The following is a 24227-nucleotide window of genomic DNA, read 5'->3' on the forward strand; positions in this document are numbered from 1 at the left end:
TGGCTTTTCAAATTGTGTTTTACTTTAAAGCGTCTATTGTCTCCCACTTACTTGTTAAGGTTCCCGAAATGTCTCTTTCAAATTAATGAGATAAATTAATAAGATATGGAACTAACAAGTAATAGTTTTTTTCAACTCAATATAGCAGTAAATGAGAGTAATGATAATAATTCACATGCACTTGATGTTGTTATGGCAATTTTTATGTTCATCATAATATCGTCAAATGTGTGTTCATGTGTACAATTTGTCATGTTTTAATACATGATGACTCCATTACTCTTTGCACTTTTGAACAGCTGAATCATGTTAGATTAAACAGTACAGATCGTATTGTACTCAGTGCAACACAGAGTCTCTGCTGAAGGCCATACACACGAACACACACACTATCAAGGATAGATAAGAGTGGCGCCCAATCTTCCTCATAATATACACGTCTTCATCATTCTCAAATGTTTCCACTGTTGGGCATCTGACTCCCTCCTTCTCCTTACCTCAGGGTGGAACTTTTTCTGTTATCTGTATAAAAGCTTAAGCTGTGAAACTGTTAGTTAGAGTGGGTCTTGCCTTTTTGCTCTGCCAGGAGCCTTTTGCCTTTCATTCTTTCAGGATGGAAGCTTCTTTTTTGCTCCTTTTTTATTTAATTTTATAATAAACCTTTTTTATAAAATCATCAATGCCTCGACTGGACTCCATCACTCAACCAGAGCAATAAATCATGTCTCTAAATGAGGTCAACCGCAAATTTGCCTTAACAATGTTTAATGAAATAATGGTATGTTTTGGCAGATACAGAAAGTTATGCATTTGAGTTACAAATAATGACAACCAATGGTGTGATCTTGTTCCAACTTTTTTAAAAACCCATTAAGTATAGATATAGAGCATATTTGTTGTATATATAAAAAACATGATTTTTTTTTTTTTTTTTGTATTTGTGTATTTAGATTATGAAAAAATGCCTAATTTCATGAATTCACAAATCCAAATGAAAAAAGCTCACGTTTTCATTGGTCTAAAAGTTTAAAAACTAAACAAAAAGAACAACAACAACAAAACATACTCTGCTTCAGTGTAATACAAATGTCCAACATGCTTTAAAGTAGGAGGTTTCACCTGAAGAAACGAAAACCAAAAGAGAAACATGGTATTAAGGTAAATAAAAGAAAAAGAATTGTGTGCTTCTATGTGGGCGGAAATCTTCTGTACTTTAGTTTAAACGCACAATGTACTTCATTTTGTGGCAGCTTACAGAATAAACATGTCTTTTTTTGTGTTGTTTTTGTCTTTTTTAATTGTCGGGCTTTTTTTATGCTTGTGGACAAAAAAAAGCTGAAGCCAATTAAACCGGCTAATGTATTCCAACAGGACGTGTGTTTATAAGATTTGCTTAATGCAGAATGAATAAAGTTAAATAGAATGTAAAAAAATGCATTTAACTCACTCTTTGATGTAGTTTAAAGTTTGTTTTTTAGGGGCTGATGCTGGGTCTCAGCAATGCACTGAAACCCCACCTCGTGCCATCAACGTGGTTTTTAATTGTACAGTTTATTCATTTGTGAAAGAACATTTTACACATTGCCTCGACACATTCTGAGCCTCAGTTGTCTCCTGGGACATTGTGTGTCATTGTGGTGAGACACCTCTCACAAGAACAGAGCTTTAATGAAATTAGCTTGTTTGACTGGTCTGCTAATTGTCCTCCAACTAGCTATATTCTCTTTGTCCTTCTAAAACAACAGACGTGCATCCACCCCTCAAAGCGCTTTAAAACACGTTGAATTATGCCTGTTCTGTGTGTGTTTTCTCATTTGTTTGTGAAGATTGTCCATGGCTTTTAAGGCCGTCTAATGTCGACAGTTTAATACAGTATTTGTTTGTCAGCCTACAAGGCATTTACATATTGGACGAGTGTCAAGCTGGTAGCCGTAGTGATTCATGATGAGGTGAAAAAACAAACAGAATAAATTAAACAAGTGTGGTAGTGCTGGTGTGATAATTGTACTTCTTTTGTTGCATCAATGCAACACAAAAAATAAAACAGTACATTTAATCTGGTTATTGTTAGTATCTATCATCAAGCTATATACGCACTTGTTCTAGAAGGTCCTCAACATGGAGTAAGAGAAACTGTATGTGGAGTCCTTCAGTCCATAGTTTCCAAAGTGTGCACTGTGCACACACAAGCACACACTATATTTCACTCAAGGACATGATGTTAGATGTTGATCCTTCCCAAGACCTTTGCCAGCACCCAGGAGCAAGGAGACATCCTACGTCCTGTTGGAATACATTAGCCGGTTTATTTGGCTTCAGTAAAACAGATGCACAAATGTGAAATGAGTGCCAGATATTCATGCATGTGATGATTTGTGCTGTTTAGGCTGCAGGGAGAAACAAACGTTATACTGGACACTTTATGGAATTTTGGTTTGCTTTTTTTAATAGAAATTTTCTGCACACATTGACCATGTTTACATGGGAGCTTTAATTCCTCTTTCATTCAGAATAAAAGTTCAATCGTCTTTAAACTGACCTTGTCAACACTTAATTTTAATGTAAATCTGAACTGCAGTAAACTTAAATCCAAATTAGGTGGCTGGGTTATTCCGATTTTAATTCCAAATTAAATAATTCCCCTATCTTGTAAATGTTTAAGTTAATTCTGGTCGTTCTGCGCATGCTCGGCCAGCCTCGATGAAGCGTGAGGATGACATAATCCAAGATGGCGGCCCGGACTAGAGCCGAGACTGCAAAACATGGATATATTGAAAAGAGTGGATGGACGGAAGTATAAACATGCGGACATTCACTTCACATAGACTTATTACACTTACACAGACATCGGCAAACGGAGCTGGCTTCATTGGACAGTTGATACTAAAACCCGGGGACGGAGTAAATGCGTCCCCGTACTGCATTCACAGGCTGTAATATCACCAAGTGTATCATTGTACCATTTGTTAGAGCTACGATCTTTACCAGGGAGCAAATATTTATTCCTGGTTAATGTTTTGCAGATTTTCACTGGGCTTTATTTACCGGCGATTAGTTCCCATCTCCTTCTCCTGCTTCACAGACCAAAGTGAAACCGTGTGTTATTGTTGAGCTGCTGTATTCAAAACTACAATCAAAATAAAGGCGTAAACAGTTCTCATGTGGTCTTCTAGGTTGTAGCCGACAATAAAAGGTTTGTTGTTTTTCCTGATAGACGTGGACCGAATATATTCGGTCGAATATTGCAAAAAAAGCCACATTCGGCCTTCGGTTTTGTGAGTCAAAAGCAAGGCCGAATAGTAGCGTGTGACGCAATGACGCAATCAAACAACGTGCAGTAATTTTGAGTCAAAAAAGTGTGTGCACGTTGCTACAGAACCAGCAGCAGTCCCTCCTTTCCACACACAACCAGCCAGACTCTCTCCTTACCGCTCTCCGTCGTTAGTCACTGCGTAAAAGTTGGAAACCGTCCAATTCAACAACCGAGTCCGTTGTTAGCGCTGTGAGCCACAAATATGTAAACATCCCCATTGTTTCCTGCTTACACTCCACCGGGTCTCGCTGCATAGACTGGTTTAGCATTAGCACAGAGTGCTAACAGCTGATGTGTGTAAACAATGGGTCAGTGGCTCCAAGCAGTGACTCCCAACACAATCGACAGCAGAAAAATTAGTGCAGTTTGTGAGTCCAGTAGTGCAGTTTGCATTTACATACATGGCGATAAAGTATAATATATTCTATATTAAACTGCAGTGTTTGTTTTAGCTTGGATAGTTGGAGAGGGAGGAGCTCACATTCTAGGAGGCGTGTTAGGTGACGTCACCTGCCAACGTGGGCAAAATTCAACTGTCCCGTTTGGAGCTGACTTTTTACAAAATGTGGAATAACAATGGAGGGAGGAAACAGAACTTTCTCAACTTTGTCCCTCTGAATAATCCTAAAGGGATGTATATCACTGTAGCAAAACCATTATGAAGTGATTTTTTTTCATCATACCTCCCCTTTAATGCACTTTAGCTTTTTTTTTGGAATGCATGTTTTGTTTTATTTGAAGGGCTAATATAAATGAAAAACTTTTTTTGTTTATTTAAAAAAAGTCATAATATTCAATAAACATTCACTTTCTTTAAAAAAACATGTCTAAAAATGTATTCTAGGCTATTTATGCACTATTTTAAAAAAAAATAGTGAAAAACGTAACAACCGCATTCGGTATTCGGCCAAGCTTTTATATGTTATCCGGCTTCGGCCTCAGATTTTTATTTCGGTGCATCCCTAGACGACACGTTCGCCTCCTGTCCAATCAGAGCCTTCCCAACCCCCAGACCCAAAGCAGTATTGAATAAAGCCGAATAAACCTTTTTTCCGTGCAAACCTCAATTTGAAACTACTTTTTCCATGTATACACAAAGCAAAATTCTTTAATTCTGAATTATTTAATTCGGAATAACTAATTCCGAATTAAAAAAACATAAGTCTGATGAAGGGGGGTCAGCCCGAAACATCACGTTTTTGGTGTAAATTGAAATTGGGAGCTAACCACGCAGTTGTGCTGACCTTTTTTCTTAGCATTTTTGGACCTTTTGATCCAGCAAAAGAAAGGGAAGTGCATGTTTTTTGATTGTGCTATTTTGATCTAAACACACAAAATAAATGGTCATTCAGCTTTATCGTCAGCACAACCAAAGAGGGTCACAAACATGTGACAATGTATTGACATGCTTACCTTTCACTTTTGAATCCCTGGTGTATAACCTTGTGGAGACCATCATCTGGCAACCTGCTTGCTTTTGTGACACTGTCTCTCCTTCTATTGACATTGGTCTGCTGACTCATAACATATGTGACTTTGTGAAGGATAAGTGGTCATTACAAGTGTCATAGCGTGAAGTGCAACATGAACCAGGGAGGATGAGGAGAGAATTCAGGAGGTTAAAGCAGACATAAACCTCACACATCGCTGAGTGGGGCGAAAACAATGGGTCCAGCGCAGCTGCAATATGATCGCAATGCCCTTGACTTAACTAAACATAACATTACACTTAAGGTAAAGTGCCAAGATCAGACGATCCGATCAAATGTGAGTCTTGTATTCATAGAACCAAAAGGATTTGAGTTGAAACGCTGTAAGTTTTTATTTGGGGTTGGATTCTGAAAAGTTACGTCATTTTTCTGTGTGTCTCCAAACTCCAAGTCTTATATTTGTGTGCATTGGGTAAATAAGACGGTTACCATCAGGGTTAGGGTCAATTATAAATGTAATTGATAATTAATTACAATTATGGCATAATTATAATTGTAATTGTAATTTTGAAAATCTGTTGCTGTTGTATTGAAATTGTGATTGAGTTCAGATAATTGATTTTGTACTTGTAATTACCATGAAAATTCTATAAAAAATAAATAAATAACAATATAACACAAAACTGGGGAACTATGTTGCAGTTCTATGTACAGTACTACACATACTGTAAGCAGTTAACAAATATTAAAATATGTTTCATATCAAGCTTTCGCACATTATACCATTTAAAAAATAAATAAATTAAGGGGTATACGAACACAAAAAAGGCTCAGATGCCCACACCAAAAGTAATAATACCAATATGTTCATTGATTAGGAAGCCTAACAAGGCAACCAATAGATAGGAAAAAAAATAGGTGATAGATGTTTGTTTTTTGTGTATTTTACAGCTGATTTAGCTGGGATGCTAACAGAAAGCTAACACAAAAAAGTCCCTTTTATTAGGTTATTTATTTCAGGCTCAGTAATTGTAATTAATTGTAATTGAACTTTAGAAATTGAGAACGTAATTGTAATTGATTTCATGAAGATGAAAACACAATTGGAATTTGATTGTAATTGGAAAAAATGCTGGGCACTGTAATCGTAATTGAATTGTAATTGGGTAATTGAAAATGTAATTATAACTGAAAAATGCAATTGACCTCAACCCTGGTTATTATCCTCCCTCTTTCTTGTTGGTTAGACTTTAAAACGTCAGTGGTTAGGTATTCACCAACCTAGTGGATTCACCAAAACCATTTACAGTAGGTTTGGTCACGACAAAGCACTAATGTAAAGGATGTGAAAGGAAAAAAAATGATGAGCTTGGCCATCTGTTTTCTCCCTCCTCCATGTTCTTAATTTGTTCACATGTGGCCATGTTGGATTCTTGTCAAGACTCTGCCAACTGTTTCCTCAGCTGTGATGCAGGTGAACCTGCCTGTTGTTGTTTCCTGTGTAGAAGTGAAGCCAGATACCCAGATGGGAGAGTTTGGCTCACCTGAAATACAAGGTCATAAATGTTGGGCCTCTTTCTCTCCAGGAAAAGCAAGCGTCAGCAGTGCATGCGGATATTTGGCCTGCCTTTGTTTTCACATTTTTCATACTCCATTTTCTGAAGGTGCTCTGATCAGGTTTTTAATGGCTGATTATTCATTAGTGAAACTAATATCAGTCAATGGCAAAAACTGAGCAGATTTTGAATTAAAATTAGGCTTTTTTAATTTGCCATTGAGCACTATTTCTTGTTGAACTAGTCTAGACATTGTATAGTAAATGTTTATATAAAAAGATGAGAACTAGATCATTTCATTTGCAGATAACTTGTCTGTGCTTGATTATCAAGACTAGAATTTTAGATGATAGCCATCTTCTACAGTAATATATGTGTACACCATACAATTACACTCCAAAGAATGAAGCAGGGGGTAGTGAATTCAGCTTAATTAAACATGTAATATGAATATAAACATTTAAGCTCAATTTGTTTAACTAAGTCACCGACTTGATTTGTCTTAGTTAACCAACTTGAAAATAACAATACGATCCGGACTTTGAATACATAACAATGCATCAGAGCAAAAAGTCACAAGCATTAAGTTGGCTTTGCTGAAATAATCTTTAGTGTTGGCATGGCATCTTAACAATGTTTTACTTAATTATACACTTATTTAATGTTTATTCTTTCTTTCGTCTTCACTAAACGTTTTTAATCTTTTATTTGTGATTTTTTTTTTTTCTTTAGTGGCTGTAACAAAAGCAATTTCCCCCTGGGATTAATAAAATAATTCTGATTCTGATTCTGATCAGACAAGAGACTCCAGGTGCTAAGTGAGGCAGCAGAAAACTACTTCCTGCTTTAGAATTTCAGGTCTTTTGTAGTTTGGAACAGCTGAATATTGGTCACCCGGATTGGTGAGCTGCCGAGAAAACGTCAGGTTTTCTGTCGGCGTCTTAATTATTGCTGGACCATTAGCTTAATATATGGTTGCTGATGCAGCTTGAAAGGTAATTCTTCAGACAGCTCTTTTAGTAGGTTGTAAGCATGAGAGGCAACAACTGTTGCTTGTTGAATGATTCATTCTGACTTGTTTATTAAGCTGTGTTTAGTCATCTACACTGTATCTTGAAGAGAGCCAGGAGTTAATTAAACTTATAATTTGTTTGACGCAGTCGCTGCCATCTTTTGTGTCAGAGTCGTAGCGGGTGTTGTGACAACGTTTGTGATCTACCTGGTCGCTCTGGTGGAGCCACCATCAGCCGTGGCTGAAGACCACAAGTAATTATTATTTGTATCATTATTCGGCCATTGGAGTGACCGGAACCACAATGTTGTTGGAACACAAAATTTGCTACCACCACCACCCATAGTAGACAAACTGATATGTTCATACGCTTACCTGCACCATTGCAGGTAAGCATATGGTCACTCCGAAGAGATACATTTACTTGCCATTGATGCCTTTTCTTACTTGGTCATTGTGCTTTCTAGTGATAGCAGAACAAGATGGCGTATTTCAGCAAACAAGCGATTCCGATGTACAAACTGACATCATGTAGTTAACAATGGACGGCAAACTTTGGAAGTATTCAGGAAGTATTTATCCTGCTGAAAGAATGTAATACACAAATAAAGGTTTTTATTTTGTCCGCCTGTTTTTAATGTTCCTAGTATGGAAAGGAAAATGGAGAAAATGGGAATGACCACTTCTGCTCTGAGAGAAGAATTTGTCTCACTGGCTCCTCCTGTCAGTGACTTGAAGAAACACCCCTGGGTTCAAGGCCTTGGGTAGACACTTGGGTCCTTTCTGTGTAGAGTTTGCATGTTCTCCCCGAGCTGTTTGATTTTCCTCCGGGTACTCCTGCTTCCTCCCACAATCCCAAAACATGACTGTTAAGTTGCCTGGAGTCTGTAAATTGTCTGGAAGAGTGAATGTGAGTGTGAGTGGTTGTTTGTCTGGTTGTACACCCACCGAAAGCCCACTGAGAGCTAGAGATAGGCACCAGCAGGAACAAGCACGTCAGAAAATGGATAGCTGGATTTCAAATTGCAATTTGGCAGAGTATGGTTCATATTGAGTGATTTACTTCTGATATCTCTTATACCTCGTAGCTATTTGTTGTGTTACACGGATTTACAAAGAATACAAAAAGAATCACCACTTTCAATATGGTATCAACTTTTCTGGCAAATTTTTACTGTTGTGTTCTCAAGAAGAAAATATAAGTTCAAGACCCACCATAGGAGAAACTAAACTAACCACAAAAAAAAAAAAAAATGCATGTATTTGAACATTTTCATTTTTTATTTTTCATCAGATCAACACAGTTGAAATTCACAGAGAGACTGCCATTTGTTGCTTAGTGGTCTACCTTTGGGAAAATGAGGACAGTTTGTTTGAATATATGGTAGGTAAATATGAATCCTTACATCTTGAAATTGAAGTGAAATGGAACTTTACTTTCATGCTGTCTTTGTGAATCACCAGTTTCTGTCTCTGCACCGTGTCCTTGTTTGTTTTTGCTGCTGCTTGTTGCTCAGTACTCGGTGATTGACAGGGACAAAGGAAATTTTACTTTTGAGCATGTCCCAAATAGACATGCTCAAAAGTAGACATCAGGTAGTAATATAGGTGGCTCTGGCTTCTAGCCACAGCTGCAAGTAGTCAATCACTCATGTGTTGAGATGCAACGTTTTCCCCCCTTTCTTTAATAGAAATTCGGTGTGCCAGCAATATGACAATGGATACTGATTTTTGTTTCTGATATTCATGCATTCAGGATTCTGAGGGCCAAAAATCCGATGATGAAGACACTGGTCACCAAAGGTGCCACAGCATCTGATCCAGCCAGAGTAACCGTCATGATAGAGGGCACACAAGTCCTGCAGGGATTAGATGTGCCAAGGGCCTGTGCTTTGCTGATGGGCCTCATCTATGCCCTCAATCTGAGCTACCCACAAGAGGTGAAGCACACTTGTGAGGTATTTGAGTTGTTCCTGAATTTAGATGGTCAGTAAAGCAGCCCAAAAGTCCCATCCGAACGCAAAAGCTGCCAGGAAACTCTTTTGAAAGCTAGTTTAAAAAAATACATTCATAAACGGACACCTTATTTGTGCTGTGATGGACTAGCTGTTAAAGTGGTTTCCTGCAACATGCAGTTTTATGTCGTCCAGCCCACATCGGAAACAGTTTATTCTCCTTTATTCAATTTTTTGAAGTGAATTTTAATGTCTGGAAAGCTTGAATATTAGTGAGCGTATTGTGTGCACCTGACCCAGAATGATAATAGTTTTTGATTTGGATCCAAAGCACAACTTGTTGTTCATAAGTTGACCAAAATGTAGAAACTTCCATTTAGCTGTTAAAAATTTGGTTAAGAAAAAAAATCTAAAAATACACATAATGCACATAGACAGCATGGAGGTGTTGGTAATTTCTTTTTCACAATAAAATATTGGTTTCAGAAGTAAAAAACGGACTGACTCCAAATGTTCTCAAGAGAGCAATATTCAAAATGCTATTAAAAAAAAAAATCAGTTTTTGAGATAAAACTATGGTATTTTCCAAATATCATCAAAATGACAGTAGGACTCTGTTTGGAGTTTGCATGTTCTCCCCGTGCTGCTTGAGTTCCCTCCAGGTACTCCGGCTTTCTACCACAATCCAAAAACATGACTGTTTGGTTGATTGGAGTCTAGAAATTGGCCGTAGGAGTGAATGTGTGTGTAAGTGGTTTGTCTGTTTGTGTGTTGCCCTACATGGACTGACGCACTGTCCAGGGTGTACCCCTACTTAGCATGTGAGCTGGAGATAGGCACCGGCAGACCCCCACGACTCTGAAACCAGGGCAAAGTGGGTGTGAAAATGGATGGATGGATGTTTACATTATACTGTTAACAGTCAGAGTTTTAGAAAGAAATAAAGAAAGATTGCGGCTGCATTTGTTTACCCTGTCACAAATATTTAAATATGTTTCAAAGTCCTCACCCTACATACCTTATTTTCCTATTTGAAATGCCAGCTGCCTCTGGTTAATTATTAGAGCCACAGTGCAAAATGAACCCTATGGATAATAGTGTTTCCACATTGGCCATCCCTTTGGATGCCATGTACACGCCTGCTTCCTTGGAATGCACAGGCACTGCTCCTGCACTTATCATCACACAAACCAGCAAGTCTCATTTTTAACAAGCTATGTAATGAAACTGTCAAACACACATCAAAGACAATGCTCATGGGAGCCAAAGAGGCATAGCATAGTCGTAATATTTAGTATTGACTATTAAGATTCCTTTGGATTCGATGCACTCCAGAATGATTTTGAAAGTAGCCTACAGCATGATGGCTTTTGTGTTCAGACAATAAAACATTCTACTATTTTATTTGCACAAAATTTGGCTATTGAAATGTATTTTTCCTTTAAGTTGGATCTTTTATTCAATATGTTCAACTTTTCTCTGATGAACTTCCTGTTCTAGGGAAGTTATTCCTATTGTTCCTGTTATTGTTTCTCATGTCCTTGTCTGTACAGTGTATATCAAAAAAATGTAAAAAAATAAATCTTTTGCTTTCTACAAGCAGCATGGTAACTTTGTTGTTAACTATGGTGTTTTGCAGTGATGAACAGTGCACGTCAGGGACCAGTAGGTGAAGAGTGTGTGATTACACAGGTGTGAAGCCTAATGTAGGTATTAGTCAAACTATCAGCAGCATCTTAGTTGAACAGACGCCACAGCGGTTTAAGCCACTTTTCTTTAATCCATCTCACAGCTGAAGAGGAGCCTTGTTTTCCTAACTGGCTTAGGAAAATGTAGATACACACACACACACACACACAACCTCCCTTGACAGACTGTCATGGACAATATATTTGCTAAATGATTAACTCTTGTACTTTTGGCTTTTTCAAAGCTGGCATCAAATACAACTTTTTTTTTTTTTACAAAGGCAATCAGTGCCAACATGTTCCCAATGTGTATTTCATATAGTGGATAGTGGTTAGTGGATAGTGGTTCTTGAAGACCAGGATTGGCCACCCCTGCACTACACCTTGTTTCTACAGAGTTTTTGGCATATTCGAGGGTCTGCATTCAAAGATTGTGCAGCTGGAGAAGCCTTTCGGGCAGATGTGGGTTGGTGGCTGATTGCTTGTGTTTTGCCCGAGTGGAATTTGCACATTAGACCTAATGAAATTGTTGGTTTGAAGTCATTATTAACATTTGTCTAGATTTCCACTTTCCCCAAATATGTGCTTAATAGGAGGCCTGATGATGCTTGGTTTTTCCAGCATACCCATCAGAGTCTGGGGTGGGTCCTCTATGGCCTCTTGGGGGCCTGACTGGGTGTATTAGGTAGTGCTGGGTGATGCTGGGCAGTGTGCTGGCTGCTGGATTTTCGTTGTTTTTAATTTGGTGAGGGGGGTTCCTCTGCTGCTGTGTGGCGTTGGGGTGGTTGGCATGGTATGGTGATGTTGGGCGTTGTTTTTAGGGTGGGGTTTTTTTTGTCAGGTTTGTGTAGGACTGGTTTGATTGGCTCGGCTGGCCCACCTGCTCCTGTGGGTGTTTTGATGGGACAGCACCTGTTCAGTGCGTCACAATGCACCCACAATTTATTTAGCATGTTTCCCTCTGAATAATATGTAAAGTAGGCAGATCTCATAGGGGGCGCAAAAAAATGGGAGGGGGAAATGCAAATGAATTAATGCAGCGGTCGCAATGCAATTCATCAAACCAGGAACTGTTTGCGATGACTGTTTTCTGCACTGAAAATAGTACGACTAACAGGCAGGCGCAAACTCACACACAGAGATCATAGCTGCAGTCAATGTTGGCACAATACATAGAAGAGATGAAAAAGGCTCAAGTTAACCCTTCTAGTATAAGAAAATAATTCAAATAAAACAATAGGCAATATTAACAGCCACTGAATGAGAAAATGCAGAGTAAAGTGTGTGTGAGGGAGAGAAACAGCTGGAGTCCAGTGTGGCTCCGTGCACATTCTCTCTGCAGTGCCGAGGGTCGCTGTGCCCGGATCTCCATGGATGTTGCAATCGCGCAATTTACACAGCGATGGAACAATGTTCACATCTTCTTGAGTGTTCGTGACACAGCGCTACTCAGGAGCTCAGACCTGCTGGATGATGTTTTCCATGGACTAATAAGACAAAGTTACAGGAATTGACGGCGCACACACATTAAATTAGGGATGAAAATAACATTAGGTTTTAAAGTTTATTAAACAACACCTAATTGTTTATTTTGTTTCCTACATCTTTAAAGTCCACATGCCTGCAATTTACCTTCTTCAAATGTCATTTTGTGCTTTTGTGTTCTCATCTCTCCACATTTAATGAGCAAAATGTTAATTTAAATAGGGCGGTCTGCACCACTTCTACACACGCAGCTATTAGTGCCACAATGTTAGTGAATTCTGTGAGGAAACAGTGCCACTAAAGGATTTAGGGATGCACCTAGTTTACCACCCTTCAATTCAGATCTTAGTGACTATGCCCCAAAGTGTCCCACTCTCTACCAGTTTTCAACAACACCAATACCTTTTGATCAAGATTGGTAAAAATCAAACTATCAGAGCATCAGCTTGAAAAATCATTAGATTATCCAATGTTTTAAATTAATTTATGATGACAAATGTAATAATAAGAAAAAACAATGGCAAAAATTGAATGTTAAAGTATGTCACGTTGTCTGATTTTTTTATTTTTTATTTTTGTGGGTGTATTTTTTAAACAATATTTCGATAATGAGTAATAATTTTGATTTACTGTAATTGGGGCTATCAGCAGCAGCTTAAACAAAAGAATACTTCACAGTGGGATTTTCATTCAAATGATAGAAATGGGGAAAAAAAGCAGTTCAAGTATTTGAAGTGAAGAACTAGCCAAAGTTGCTCATTGACGTGGACATAACAATAACTGGCTTAATGAATTCCACAGGCTGAAATAGTAAACAGGCCAACAAGCTGTGGAAAGCAGTAAACCCAGCATAATAGTGGATACGTAGAAATTTGTACGGAAACATATACAAAACAAACATAAACCAAAAACAACCAAAGCAGTTAATGAAGTTAGAGTAAAAAAAAGTTCAAGTATACCAAAGGAACTAAAGGTGTGAAACTAGTTCCCCGAGGCTGTACTGGTGTAAAAGCAAACTGTGGTTTCAGAAACAGCGTTCCCTTATTTCAAACACAGAAGTGAAGAATTTTGAGAACCAATGATGGAAGAACCAACAAGCAGGTTTGAAAATGGATGGATGGAAGAACCAATAGCACACAAACACTGAAGAACTAGTGGTAAATAACCATGTGCGATGGCTATTGAGTTGTGCCATCGTACAGTAGCAACAACTGTTTTTGCTAATGACATAAATCAGCTTATGACATTGTAATAGTCATGTAGTTGACCAATGTTGGGACAACAAGGCAACATCAACCTGGTATAGAACTACAGTATGTATTCAACCCTCGCTCTTCAAAGTTTTAGCACTATCCACTGGTTGCTTCCAGTCGTTCCTTTTCTACCCATTGTCATGTTATATTTCATCCAAAGAATGCTGCTGCCAGCAGTCTTTTTTTAAAGTTCAGTTTGTTTAAAGGTACTTGAATCTCCAGATGCTAAAACTTTGCACCTTCGCTGATGCTATGTTTAAATATTAAGAATGGCTGCCATCAGATTTTAAACTGAGGTATTTCCCATAATATTCCACATAAAGTGACAGTTAGGTGTCGAACATTCATTTTTCCGAAATCCAAACTAAAAAAAATTCAATACTACGTTATATACTGGATAGGTTGCTTCATTATTTCCCAGATGCATTTTACTGCCATATGGAGTAACTTGGAGAAAATTGAGTCCTGCTTTCAATAAGACTTTAATTATCAGTTACAGCTACTGTAACAGCTTTCAGTCAAATCAATCTGAATTATAATTAGATGAAACTGGCTGAAAGTAATACCTGATAGGGAAAGTGTGTGTGTGTGTGTGTGTGCATATGTGTGTGTTTCTGTATATAGTCATTTTCCCTCCGCGTCCTGGCAATTACAATTATTTAATAGAAATACATTTTAATAATATACACAAGTAACCTTACAGATCCAATTTGGTCTTTTTCAAATAATCTTTGAAGGTGGAGGAAGGAGGTATGGAAGGGACAACGGTTTTACGTACCCTAAGTGGAAATCTGGGATTTATAGTCAAGAAAAGTTAAACTAATTTAACTAACTTTGTGGATTGGCATTGTTGGGATATTCTGCTACAGTAGAAGATGTTTCCTTGTCTAGTTTTCAGCAAAAACCCAGCGTAACACCACGGCAAAAAATACACCAACAAGAAATGAATTTACAAATTCAGTGTACATAAATAATTTGATGGTCTGCGTAGGTCAGGAGATATCATGGCGACATTCTTTTGCTGACACTAGGTCCTCATTAGAACTGGCTGCTGATTAAAAACAAACATAATTAGTCATCCTCGTGTTCCTCCCTCTCTTCTCTCCCTCACTCTGTCCTTCTCTGTCCTGCTGGTTCAACATCAAAAAGGATCAATTTGCATAGAGCGAGAAGGGAATATTCTGAAAGCCACCCTTGTTTAGCTAGTCAGGGCTCTGGTGCTGCTTAATGGCTGCTGACAGATGAAAGGAAAACTGCTTCTCCACCCAAACCATATAAGTATAGCCTCTTCTTCTTTAAAGTGGTGTGTGATTTAAGGCTGAGATCAAGAGCTCAGTAAAAATGAAGTGATTCTGTGAAGTGAGTTATTGGTCAAGGACTACCAATTCAGATTTACTTGATTGTGTACACAAAATGACTCCAGAATCACACTACATTGGCAACAAAAAACAATAATTATACAAAAAATGCACAAAAACACAACAGAAAGATAGAAAAAACACACATAATGACTCCAAAAACATGCATTACAGAAAAATACACCAAACAAAAAAAATATATATAAAAATGAGTAAAAAAACAACAAACACATTTATCATGTTCATGTCCCATAGATTTAAACCAGGGTAATCGCACACGCTATTTTACTTTGCACCCACATATGTACCCCTTTATTACACTACAGAGTATGTACACCTCTTTGTGCATCCAACCTTCAAACACATACTCATTTGGCCATAATTGACAACTCTACTTAAGCTCCCACTATATGAATACATACTTCCAACATGCACTGTAATAGTCTATCTATAAAGCAAAGAAGGTCTGCATGCGTGCGTGTGTCTGCTTAAGTATGTAAGTCAGGGCATGTGTACTCAAATATGTTTTTACAAGGTTCTGTTATGCATAGTTGCCATGCATCACTGTTTTACATCACCCATAATGAGGTTATAGGTTTAATTTTCACAGCAGCGCAGTGACAGGGGGAGGATGCGTGAGATACGTTGCTGTTTTCTTGACCTTGAAATGTTCTTTGCATTTGTGATGTGCTTTTTTTCTGCCCCCGGTGTGTGCCATCCATAGAGACAGAGGAGCATGTGTAGAAACAGAGACGTTGTTTTTTTAATTCATTCAAAAAAGTGTTTTTTTCTCTCATTTCATTTTACATATACTTTCACTTCACGTTGGACCTCCACTTTGATGATGTGATACACAGTTTTGTTCTCAAAAACTCAAAAAGGGAGTCCCACATTTGACAAGTGGAGCTCACAGGTTGCTCGCAGTAGTTGGTCCCAGCACGAAAACATGAACCACTCCCAACAGCTTCAACCCTTTTTTAATCCTATCTCACTAAATTCTGTGATATTGGAGCAAAACATTGTATTTTTGTTACAAAATGATTTGTCATATTTTTTGTGCTGTAAAACACATTTCTTTTTTGTGCTGCTGGGCATGAAAATACACTTCAGTTGGAAGAAGGTCCGACAGAGATTAGGTTTGGGGCTGGGATACATGGTAAACGTTAGAAAGTGTGTATTTGTTTGGTTGCCGTACGGACAACCCCCAGTGCTATTGGTATGGTTACTGAAGTACATGTACGTAGCGTCTTAGGGTTAGGGTTAGGGTTGGGGTTGGGGTTGGGTTTAGGGTTAGGGTTAGGTTATAACCCAATATTGCAACAATTTTTTAGTCTTAGTCATGTGACCTAAACTGACCAATGACTGACCTATCGCGTGACCTAAACTGGCCAAATAAGGGCACTGCGTACGGATAGAATGTCGGTATATTGATACGGCAACCGTACGGAAAGCCACTGCCTAAACGTTATTAGTAATGGTTAGGGGAATATTTTCGAATTTCAATACATCATCTTGAATTTATGTTCAAGCAGCACTAAAATCTTTTTTTTTTTGTTTCTCTACAAAACAAACTGAGTTCTGCACAGGACACACATGCTGAAAACGTGCTGTCCTGCATGAAAATAGATTTTTCATTTTCGTGATAGTGTCACATTCTTCCATGAGATTGGGTTGCTCATTTTGATCCCAGCATTGTAGCCGTTTTCTAACCTAGGTTAAAAATGGGCTCATGTGCGTTCTATGAATACCAACAAATCTGTTTTTAAAGATTTCCTTACTTTAAGCAATGTGAATCATTCGGAACAGGGTAGAGCTTGCTGAGTCACGTAGATTTAACAGTGATTCAGGGACTTCCAACTCATTTGTTTGATAGACATGAAATTTGATCAGTAAAAATAATTGAGTTTTCATTTACCAACAAGTTCTGTTGTGCCTTCAAATTTCAATATTCAATTATTTGATTGTAGGAATCTTTTCCTCATGGGGTTGATAATGCTGTCGGGCAGATGAGTCACAAGTGTTTCTGTCTTTTAAATTGCTATTATAAATGGTTTTTTTTTTCCTCCTCTGTCAATAGTAGACACTCTGTGTTTACCGCTGACATTGGAAAACAGCTTGTTCACATGGTCCTGGTAACATGCTTCTCAGTACATCCAAGCAAATCATAACCTGAGATATGTCCAAACAGTAAACTGTTTAGAGAGAGGACATTCTGGGCAATAATTCATTCATTTAAGTGTTTATAATGAAAGCTGCTGGTGTCTAAGTTTCAGAAAAAATGGAATGTAAGTAAATCAGTAGAAGGCGATGATGGACAGAATTCAAGATAAAAATACAATCGATGATAATAGCCTCACGATAATGACACAATATGTTTTGGAAAGTAAAAAAACAAAAAAGATCTGCAGGTGGAAAAATAAACATGCTTTTATTTGACTTTAAATCTGTGCATATTACTTAGAGTATAACCTTTAAAACTCAATTGGAATGTAAAGATAGAGTCCTCAGTAACATAAATAAAACAGTTCCAATTGAATGCAAAAACAGAGTGACAATTCATGCCAGTCTTTTTTTTTCTTCTTAATATCAAACTAGAACAGTCTACACAGCCCAGATTTAAGATTTGGACATGCTAATACATCTTGTAATTTAGAGAAAATGCATTATGACATTTTTCAGCAGCAATTGAGACCTTTGGGCAATGACCATGTCTCCTGCAGCTGAAAAGAAACACTCGCTTGGGACAGACATACTGTAGTAGTCACAATAGTGCAAAGACCAATTAAGTGTTTTTTTTTTTTTCTACCCAATGGTTTACATGGGAGCTTTAATTCCTCTTTTATTCAGAATAAAACTTAAATCCTTTTTAAACTGACCTTGTAAACACTTAATTCCTCATTCAATAAAGCCAAATAAACCGGTTTTCCATGTAAACTTCAATTCGGAATGACTATTTTCAAGTAAACACGAAGCGGAACACTTTAATTCTGAATAATGTAATTCGGAATAACTAATTCCGAATGAAAAAACATCATGTTGTAACTGTGGCCAATGACATTTTTGGGTGGAAAGTCCAAGCCACTCATATCAAAATCAAGGCCCCAAAGTTGTTCTTTTTTCCCTCATCTAAAATCTGTGGCCCACTTGAGATCAAACTGGTCCGTATTTGGCCCCTGAACTAAAATGAGTTTCACACCCCTGGTCTAAGCAGTAACAAACAAGCTTTGTCATGTTTTGCTCTCACAAAATAAAGTTTAGAAAAATAGACAAGTTTTTTTCAAAATTTATTATAACTGAATCTTGGAAAAATAGCCAAGATTTGGATATTACTGTACTTGTCCTTTCTCTAGTCAATGTAGATACAGTTGAGTTCTGACCTGTGTGGGCTCTGCTTTGTTGCACAATACGTTGCTGGAGTGATTATCAGTCCACAGCAGGTACAGGCTGTTTCTGGGTAGGTGGTGTAACAGAATGAAAGCTGTTGATTTTCATGGACAAATTGTTGTCCGCCTGCTCCTTCCCTTCCTTTACGGCCAGTAATGTCTGTCCTTCTGATCCTGTAGTCTTGGAGGACTGTACTAGTGGGGCCTCATTGTAGCTCACCTCCATGTAGTCATGGGTCAGACCAGCACTTGATGTGAACAGTCCAATATAATGTTGTCTCAGCTGATTCTTCAGTGTCCAAGCCATGGTGGTTTTGGGTGTAGCGAAGTGAAGTTTAGACGTTGGCTCGGTTTACGTATAAATAATGAGCTGCACTTGCTTTTATGAAAAGTGCGATTCAAAAAAATGATTCTGTTTATGTCGTATGTTGGTAAATGGTGCGCAACTTGAAGTTTTCACAAAATTCCAAGTGGAAAAATTCAGAAAATGTGTAACAGCACAACACTGCCTACTGAGTAAAAAACCCTTTGATGTAGAGTCTTAAAACCGTTTACTATCAGCATTGTTGAGACCTATGGATCGTATATCAAAGACACATTAGTCCTGCATCTACAGTATATTTCTCTTCTGTTGAAACTCACTAACTGGATTTAGCATTAACCTACAATGAATTGAGAAGCCTGAGCAGCCTCACTTAATTTTTGGAGCACTTCTTTCACCTTCGCTCTGAATGCTCCAGCACCTTCCATCTTTACTGTGTGACCCCATCAATGTCCAAGTCACCCTACTATTGAATCATATTGCCTTGCTGAACTGGTGTCAGGCAACAGTAAATGCCACTAAAGAGGATGGAACTGGACAGGCACAGTTCACTGTCCTAGGTCAATGTGGTAATAATATTGGCCATTTGACAGCTAACTGAAATCTTATTACTGTTGTCCTGGGAGATTACAATCACAGATAACCTTGACCTCCAGCAGGACTCCTTGTGAAAAACACTCTTTAATAGTTAAAGCAGGCCGAGGTTGAAACATTGATAGGAGAAGTGTTTCAAGCTAGTGTGGTTTAAGAGTGTGTGTGTGTGTGTGTGTGTGTGTGTGTGTGTGTGTGTGTGTGTGTGTGTGTGTGTGTAAACAATGTCACCCTTCAATGCATCCAAAGGAACACAGCATGCGGTTGTAACCATGAAAAACTCCAGTCTCCTTTAGATTAGATTTTGAATGGCTTTTTCCAAAGGAATTCAATAAAAGAGTGTGTTATTAAAAGAATACCAGTAGCATGAGTGCACAAACATAACAATGAAGGTTATATCAAAATTATCATCTCTGGTTGTATATATCTCCATTCAATTATCTGAATTCCCAGAGGAAAAATACCCCAGAGCATGTGTAAAAAAAAAAAAACAATGAAAACAAAAAGCAAAAACTGTAGTATTTTATTCTGGTAATAGGCCATCTCTTGGGAGATCTTGATTTGCTGTCTCTAATATGTTTGAGACACCAATAAATAGTGTGCAAACCCTGATGCTGCCCGTTATGGCGGGCTGTCTTGGGCTGCCATGGGACCTGCTTTTGAAGGTTCCGGGTTCACTGTGCTGGTGGCAAGAATAGGGGGTCGTTTGGTGCTCTCTGGAGTCCAGTGGCCAGAATAGCCTAAAGCTGATATTTCTGAGAAATTTATCAGAATCAGAATCAGAATCAACTTTATTGATCAAGTAATGTATGTTATACACACAAGGAATTTGACTTGGTGAACTGTGCTGTCTCTGATAGTGTAAATATTAAATAATAATCAACTAGAAAAAAATATATATATATAAACATTAATATAAACAGTAGTTAGACTAATATGTGCAAAACTAAATAAAATAACAAGATAATAATAATAATAATAATAATAATAATAATAATAATAATAATAATAATAATAATAATAAGATAATAGTGCAGTAGTGCATTGATGAGTAGTGCAGGTGAACATCTAGTATGTACATGAACATTCTCAGTGACAGATTGATCCAGGGTTGTTATGTTTAGTTCCAGGGTTATTTCACAGAAACAGGTCTGACACTCTTTGACTGTTTAGTGTTGATCAGAGTGACAGCCTGGGGGATGAAACTGTTTCATGTTTATGTATGATTCTTTTGAAATGCGAAAAAATATCTAACTAGTCTTTTACTATGGTCTACTGCCTGTGGTCATTCATATACATTAATGTATATAAGTCCCTCCTTCGTCCTATAGACCCCTATACAAATGGCAAAAATCGCCGAGTGCGCCTAGCCAATAGGCTTTGACTTCCTGTAGCTGAGTCTGTCAATCAAAGTGAATGCGGAACTGTGCACAGAAACAAGGCCGCGCGTCACAACAGCAAACAGGTAAATATGATTTTGGCTCTTACCTGACCTATAAACCTATATCAATGCGACCAGATGTGACCTTGTTATGTTCCGTGATGCACGTGCAGAAAAGTAGAGGCGTGTCTTCTGGTAGATTGGCAGAGGCAGGGGGAGGAAGTGAGGCGGTTTCTGAAACGTTTCTCAGAAACTCCGGATAGCAGCTTTAATGTCAATCACACATTCTAATGTCCCACCCTAACTCTCTCTTGAACTCAACTCATTTCAACTTTATTTATACATCGCAAATTACAATTCAATTAAACTTTATTTATATAGTGCAAAATACAACAAAGTCATCTCAGTGCGCTTAACAAAATATAAAGTCCATAGTAAGAAAAAGAACCCAACAAGATCCACATGAACAAGCATTTAGAACAAGTGGGAAGAAAAAACTCCCTCTTTTTTATAGGAATCTTCCCTGTCTGTTTCCCCCCACCCTGCCTTGCTTGCCCTTCCCTACTGACACTGGAGATGGTCACAATTAAGCAAGAAAATCAATGTATTTTTTATAATTTTTTTGCAATAATAATGTATTTGTTTTGTTGCAATAATAAAACATGCATAGCTGTCGCAAAAAGATTGCCCCAGTGTTAGTAGTAGCGTTGACCTTTGATAGCTTCTGCAGACAAGGTAAAAAAATTAATTCAAAAAAAGTTAAAAATAAATAAATAAATAAATAAAAAGAATAGTGTGCATATCCTACTCTTCAGTTGTGTGTGGACCTGCAGTTTGATAATGTTTTGAAACCTCCTCTCTCCATTCTATAGTGTAGTGTATAAATTAAATGTCATTTGATGATTACAACCCCTCTTTTGGCCAATAGATGGATACAGAGGCCCCCCCAAGGCAATAATTTCTCTGTACAACCAGATCCCTTTCCACATTTAAGAAAAAACTCAGCCAACGTATTCTGTCAATCCATTTATCCAATGACAGATTGATGCAGGATTCCATGGCTTATCAAAGTTTACTGCAATGCAGAGTACACCATGGATGCCATTCATTCCATCAGAGGGTCACATTTCACTCCCATAATCCATTGCACTCCCAGTGCTGTATTTTGACTGTGACAGAATACTGGCAGTGAATACCCCCACACTCATTAATGAGTACAGTAACATGAATAAGACATAACAGACAAACAATATAAACACATACAAAGAACATAAGTTTAACATTCTTAACACTGTCATTTTAAATCTAAATATTTTTTTTTTAAGAAAATCTGGTGTGTGGTAATACTTGAATCATTCCTGGTGATCTTTCATATTTCCTCTTTTAAAATTTTTTAACTTATTTAAAAAAATAATCATTGGCTGAAATATGTTAGTAACACATTTCAAAAGAGCCTTGTTAATTAGCTGTGATAAAGGACTCTTGTTATAGATACCGATGGGGTTGCAGATGAGATGAGATGGATTTAGTCTCAGCCCTATTTAAATTATTAGCTTTAATTTCAGAATCATAAAGTTCAGCATAAAACACCAAAGTACATTTTCAGGTAAGACAGATGTTAATTGCTGCTTAATAATTTCCTAGCACAAACTGTGGGCTTTTGTGAAGTGTGTATGTTCTCGTTACATCAATAGAACTGTCACCCATATATACGTAAACATGTCTAGGAGTTTCCAAACATTACCTGCAGATGTGTGTGATTTTAGATGAAGTTTGTAAAATGAAATGTGTGTCTCGGGGCCAGCATCATCCTGAGAAAATTGGAAAAAATAGTAAGCTGAAATATATTGTAAAAATAACACAAAATAGGATAGAAATTAAGTAAGATATATGCATTCTTTGGTGATCTAAGATCCACAATTTTATCTGAGCTCCCTGATAGTTATCAATTCAAACTAGTTTATACCAAACTTATACTGACTGTGTAACTTTCAGTATCATTGTGGCATTATGACTCAATCTAATTAATTAAAATACAATCAGGACCATCTTGTGTGTCACTAAGTATTAAATGATGTTCCCATAAGAGATTGCAAGCAAATTAGTGATTATTAGCTTAATTCTAACAAATTAAAATGTGATGTAGATCACTGCTGTAATTATTTCAGATCACATCAAGGGTCTTATACAGTAACCCCATTTTGATAGAACATATAAGTGCGTAAATGAAAACCGAAGCTGAGTCACTGGTGACGTTTTAGGAGTGGTGTAGCTTAAAGTGAGACTAAATTGAAATGGACATTTACATTTAAAGATTCATTGTTTTTTGTTGTTGAAGATAAACCAGTTTACAAGAATTCTCAATTCACTGTTGCAATATGGGGCAGCAGATCTGCTACAACTACAGTTTAGTTCAGCTCCAAAAATACTATCACACTAGAAAACTTTCAGTTTAATACAGCAAAAAAAAAACAAAAGACATGTTTGTCTGAGGAGTGAGGAACATAATAACTAAGCTGGTTCTTATGTGCTTTTTAAATAATTATGTTTTAGGTGTCGTCTTAAAGGGGGAAAGAGCACCAGCCTCCTGTACCAAGACTGATAGCTAGTTCTATAAGTGAGGAGCCTGATAGCTGAACGCTCTGCCTCCTGTTAGACCTCTAGATACGCTAGGAACATTCAGGACACCAGCAGACTCAGAGGAAGTGTTCTACCTGGACCATGGGAGACTAACAGGTCCTTAAAGCTGATATCCGGAGTTTCTGAGAAATCCATGTTTATGTATGATTCTTTTGAAATGTCAAAAAATACCTAACTATTTTTTAACTGTGGTCTATTGCCGGTGGTCATTCATATACATTAATGTATATAAGTCTCTCCTTCGTCCTATAGACCCCTATACAAATGGAAACGATCGCTGACTGAACGCAGCCAATAGGCTTCGACTTAGTGTTTTTGAGACTGTCAATCAAAGTGAATGCGGAACTGTGCACGGAAACAAGGCCACGCGTCACAACAGCAAACAGGTAAATATGATTGTGGCTCTTACCTGACCCATAGACCTATATCAATGTGACCAAATGCAACCTTGTTATGTTCCGCGATGCACGTGCAGAAAGGTAGAGGCGTGTCTTCTGGTTGATTGCAGAAACAGTGGGAGGAAGTGGAGCTTAGTGCCCAAAATGATTGTGTACAATGCAGTAATGGTGCTTTTTCATAGGCAATACCTATAGTGCAGCAGTTTTACACTGTTCCATTGGCCTATTTGAGGTCCAAGTGGGTACTTTCCAATATGATCTACTTGTCAGCAAGTCCAGCTGAGGCCAAATGAGTAAGTAGGCCAAATTGTCCTTGAACCTTTCAGACTGCTTCAGCAATCTTAGCTCGCTCTGCCTCAAATGTCTTCTGTCACAATTATATTGTTTTCGTCAAGCAACAAAGTCACAGAGGAACAAGCAAATGAACCCGTTTCATTCAGTGTTTTTGTTTTCGGTCATGAC

Source organism: Gouania willdenowi, chromosome 1 (genome assembly GCF_900634775.1).
Source record: "Gouania willdenowi chromosome 1, fGouWil2.1, whole genome shotgun sequence".
Taxonomy (NCBI): Eukaryota; Metazoa; Chordata; class Actinopteri; order Blenniiformes; family Gobiesocidae; genus Gouania; species Gouania willdenowi.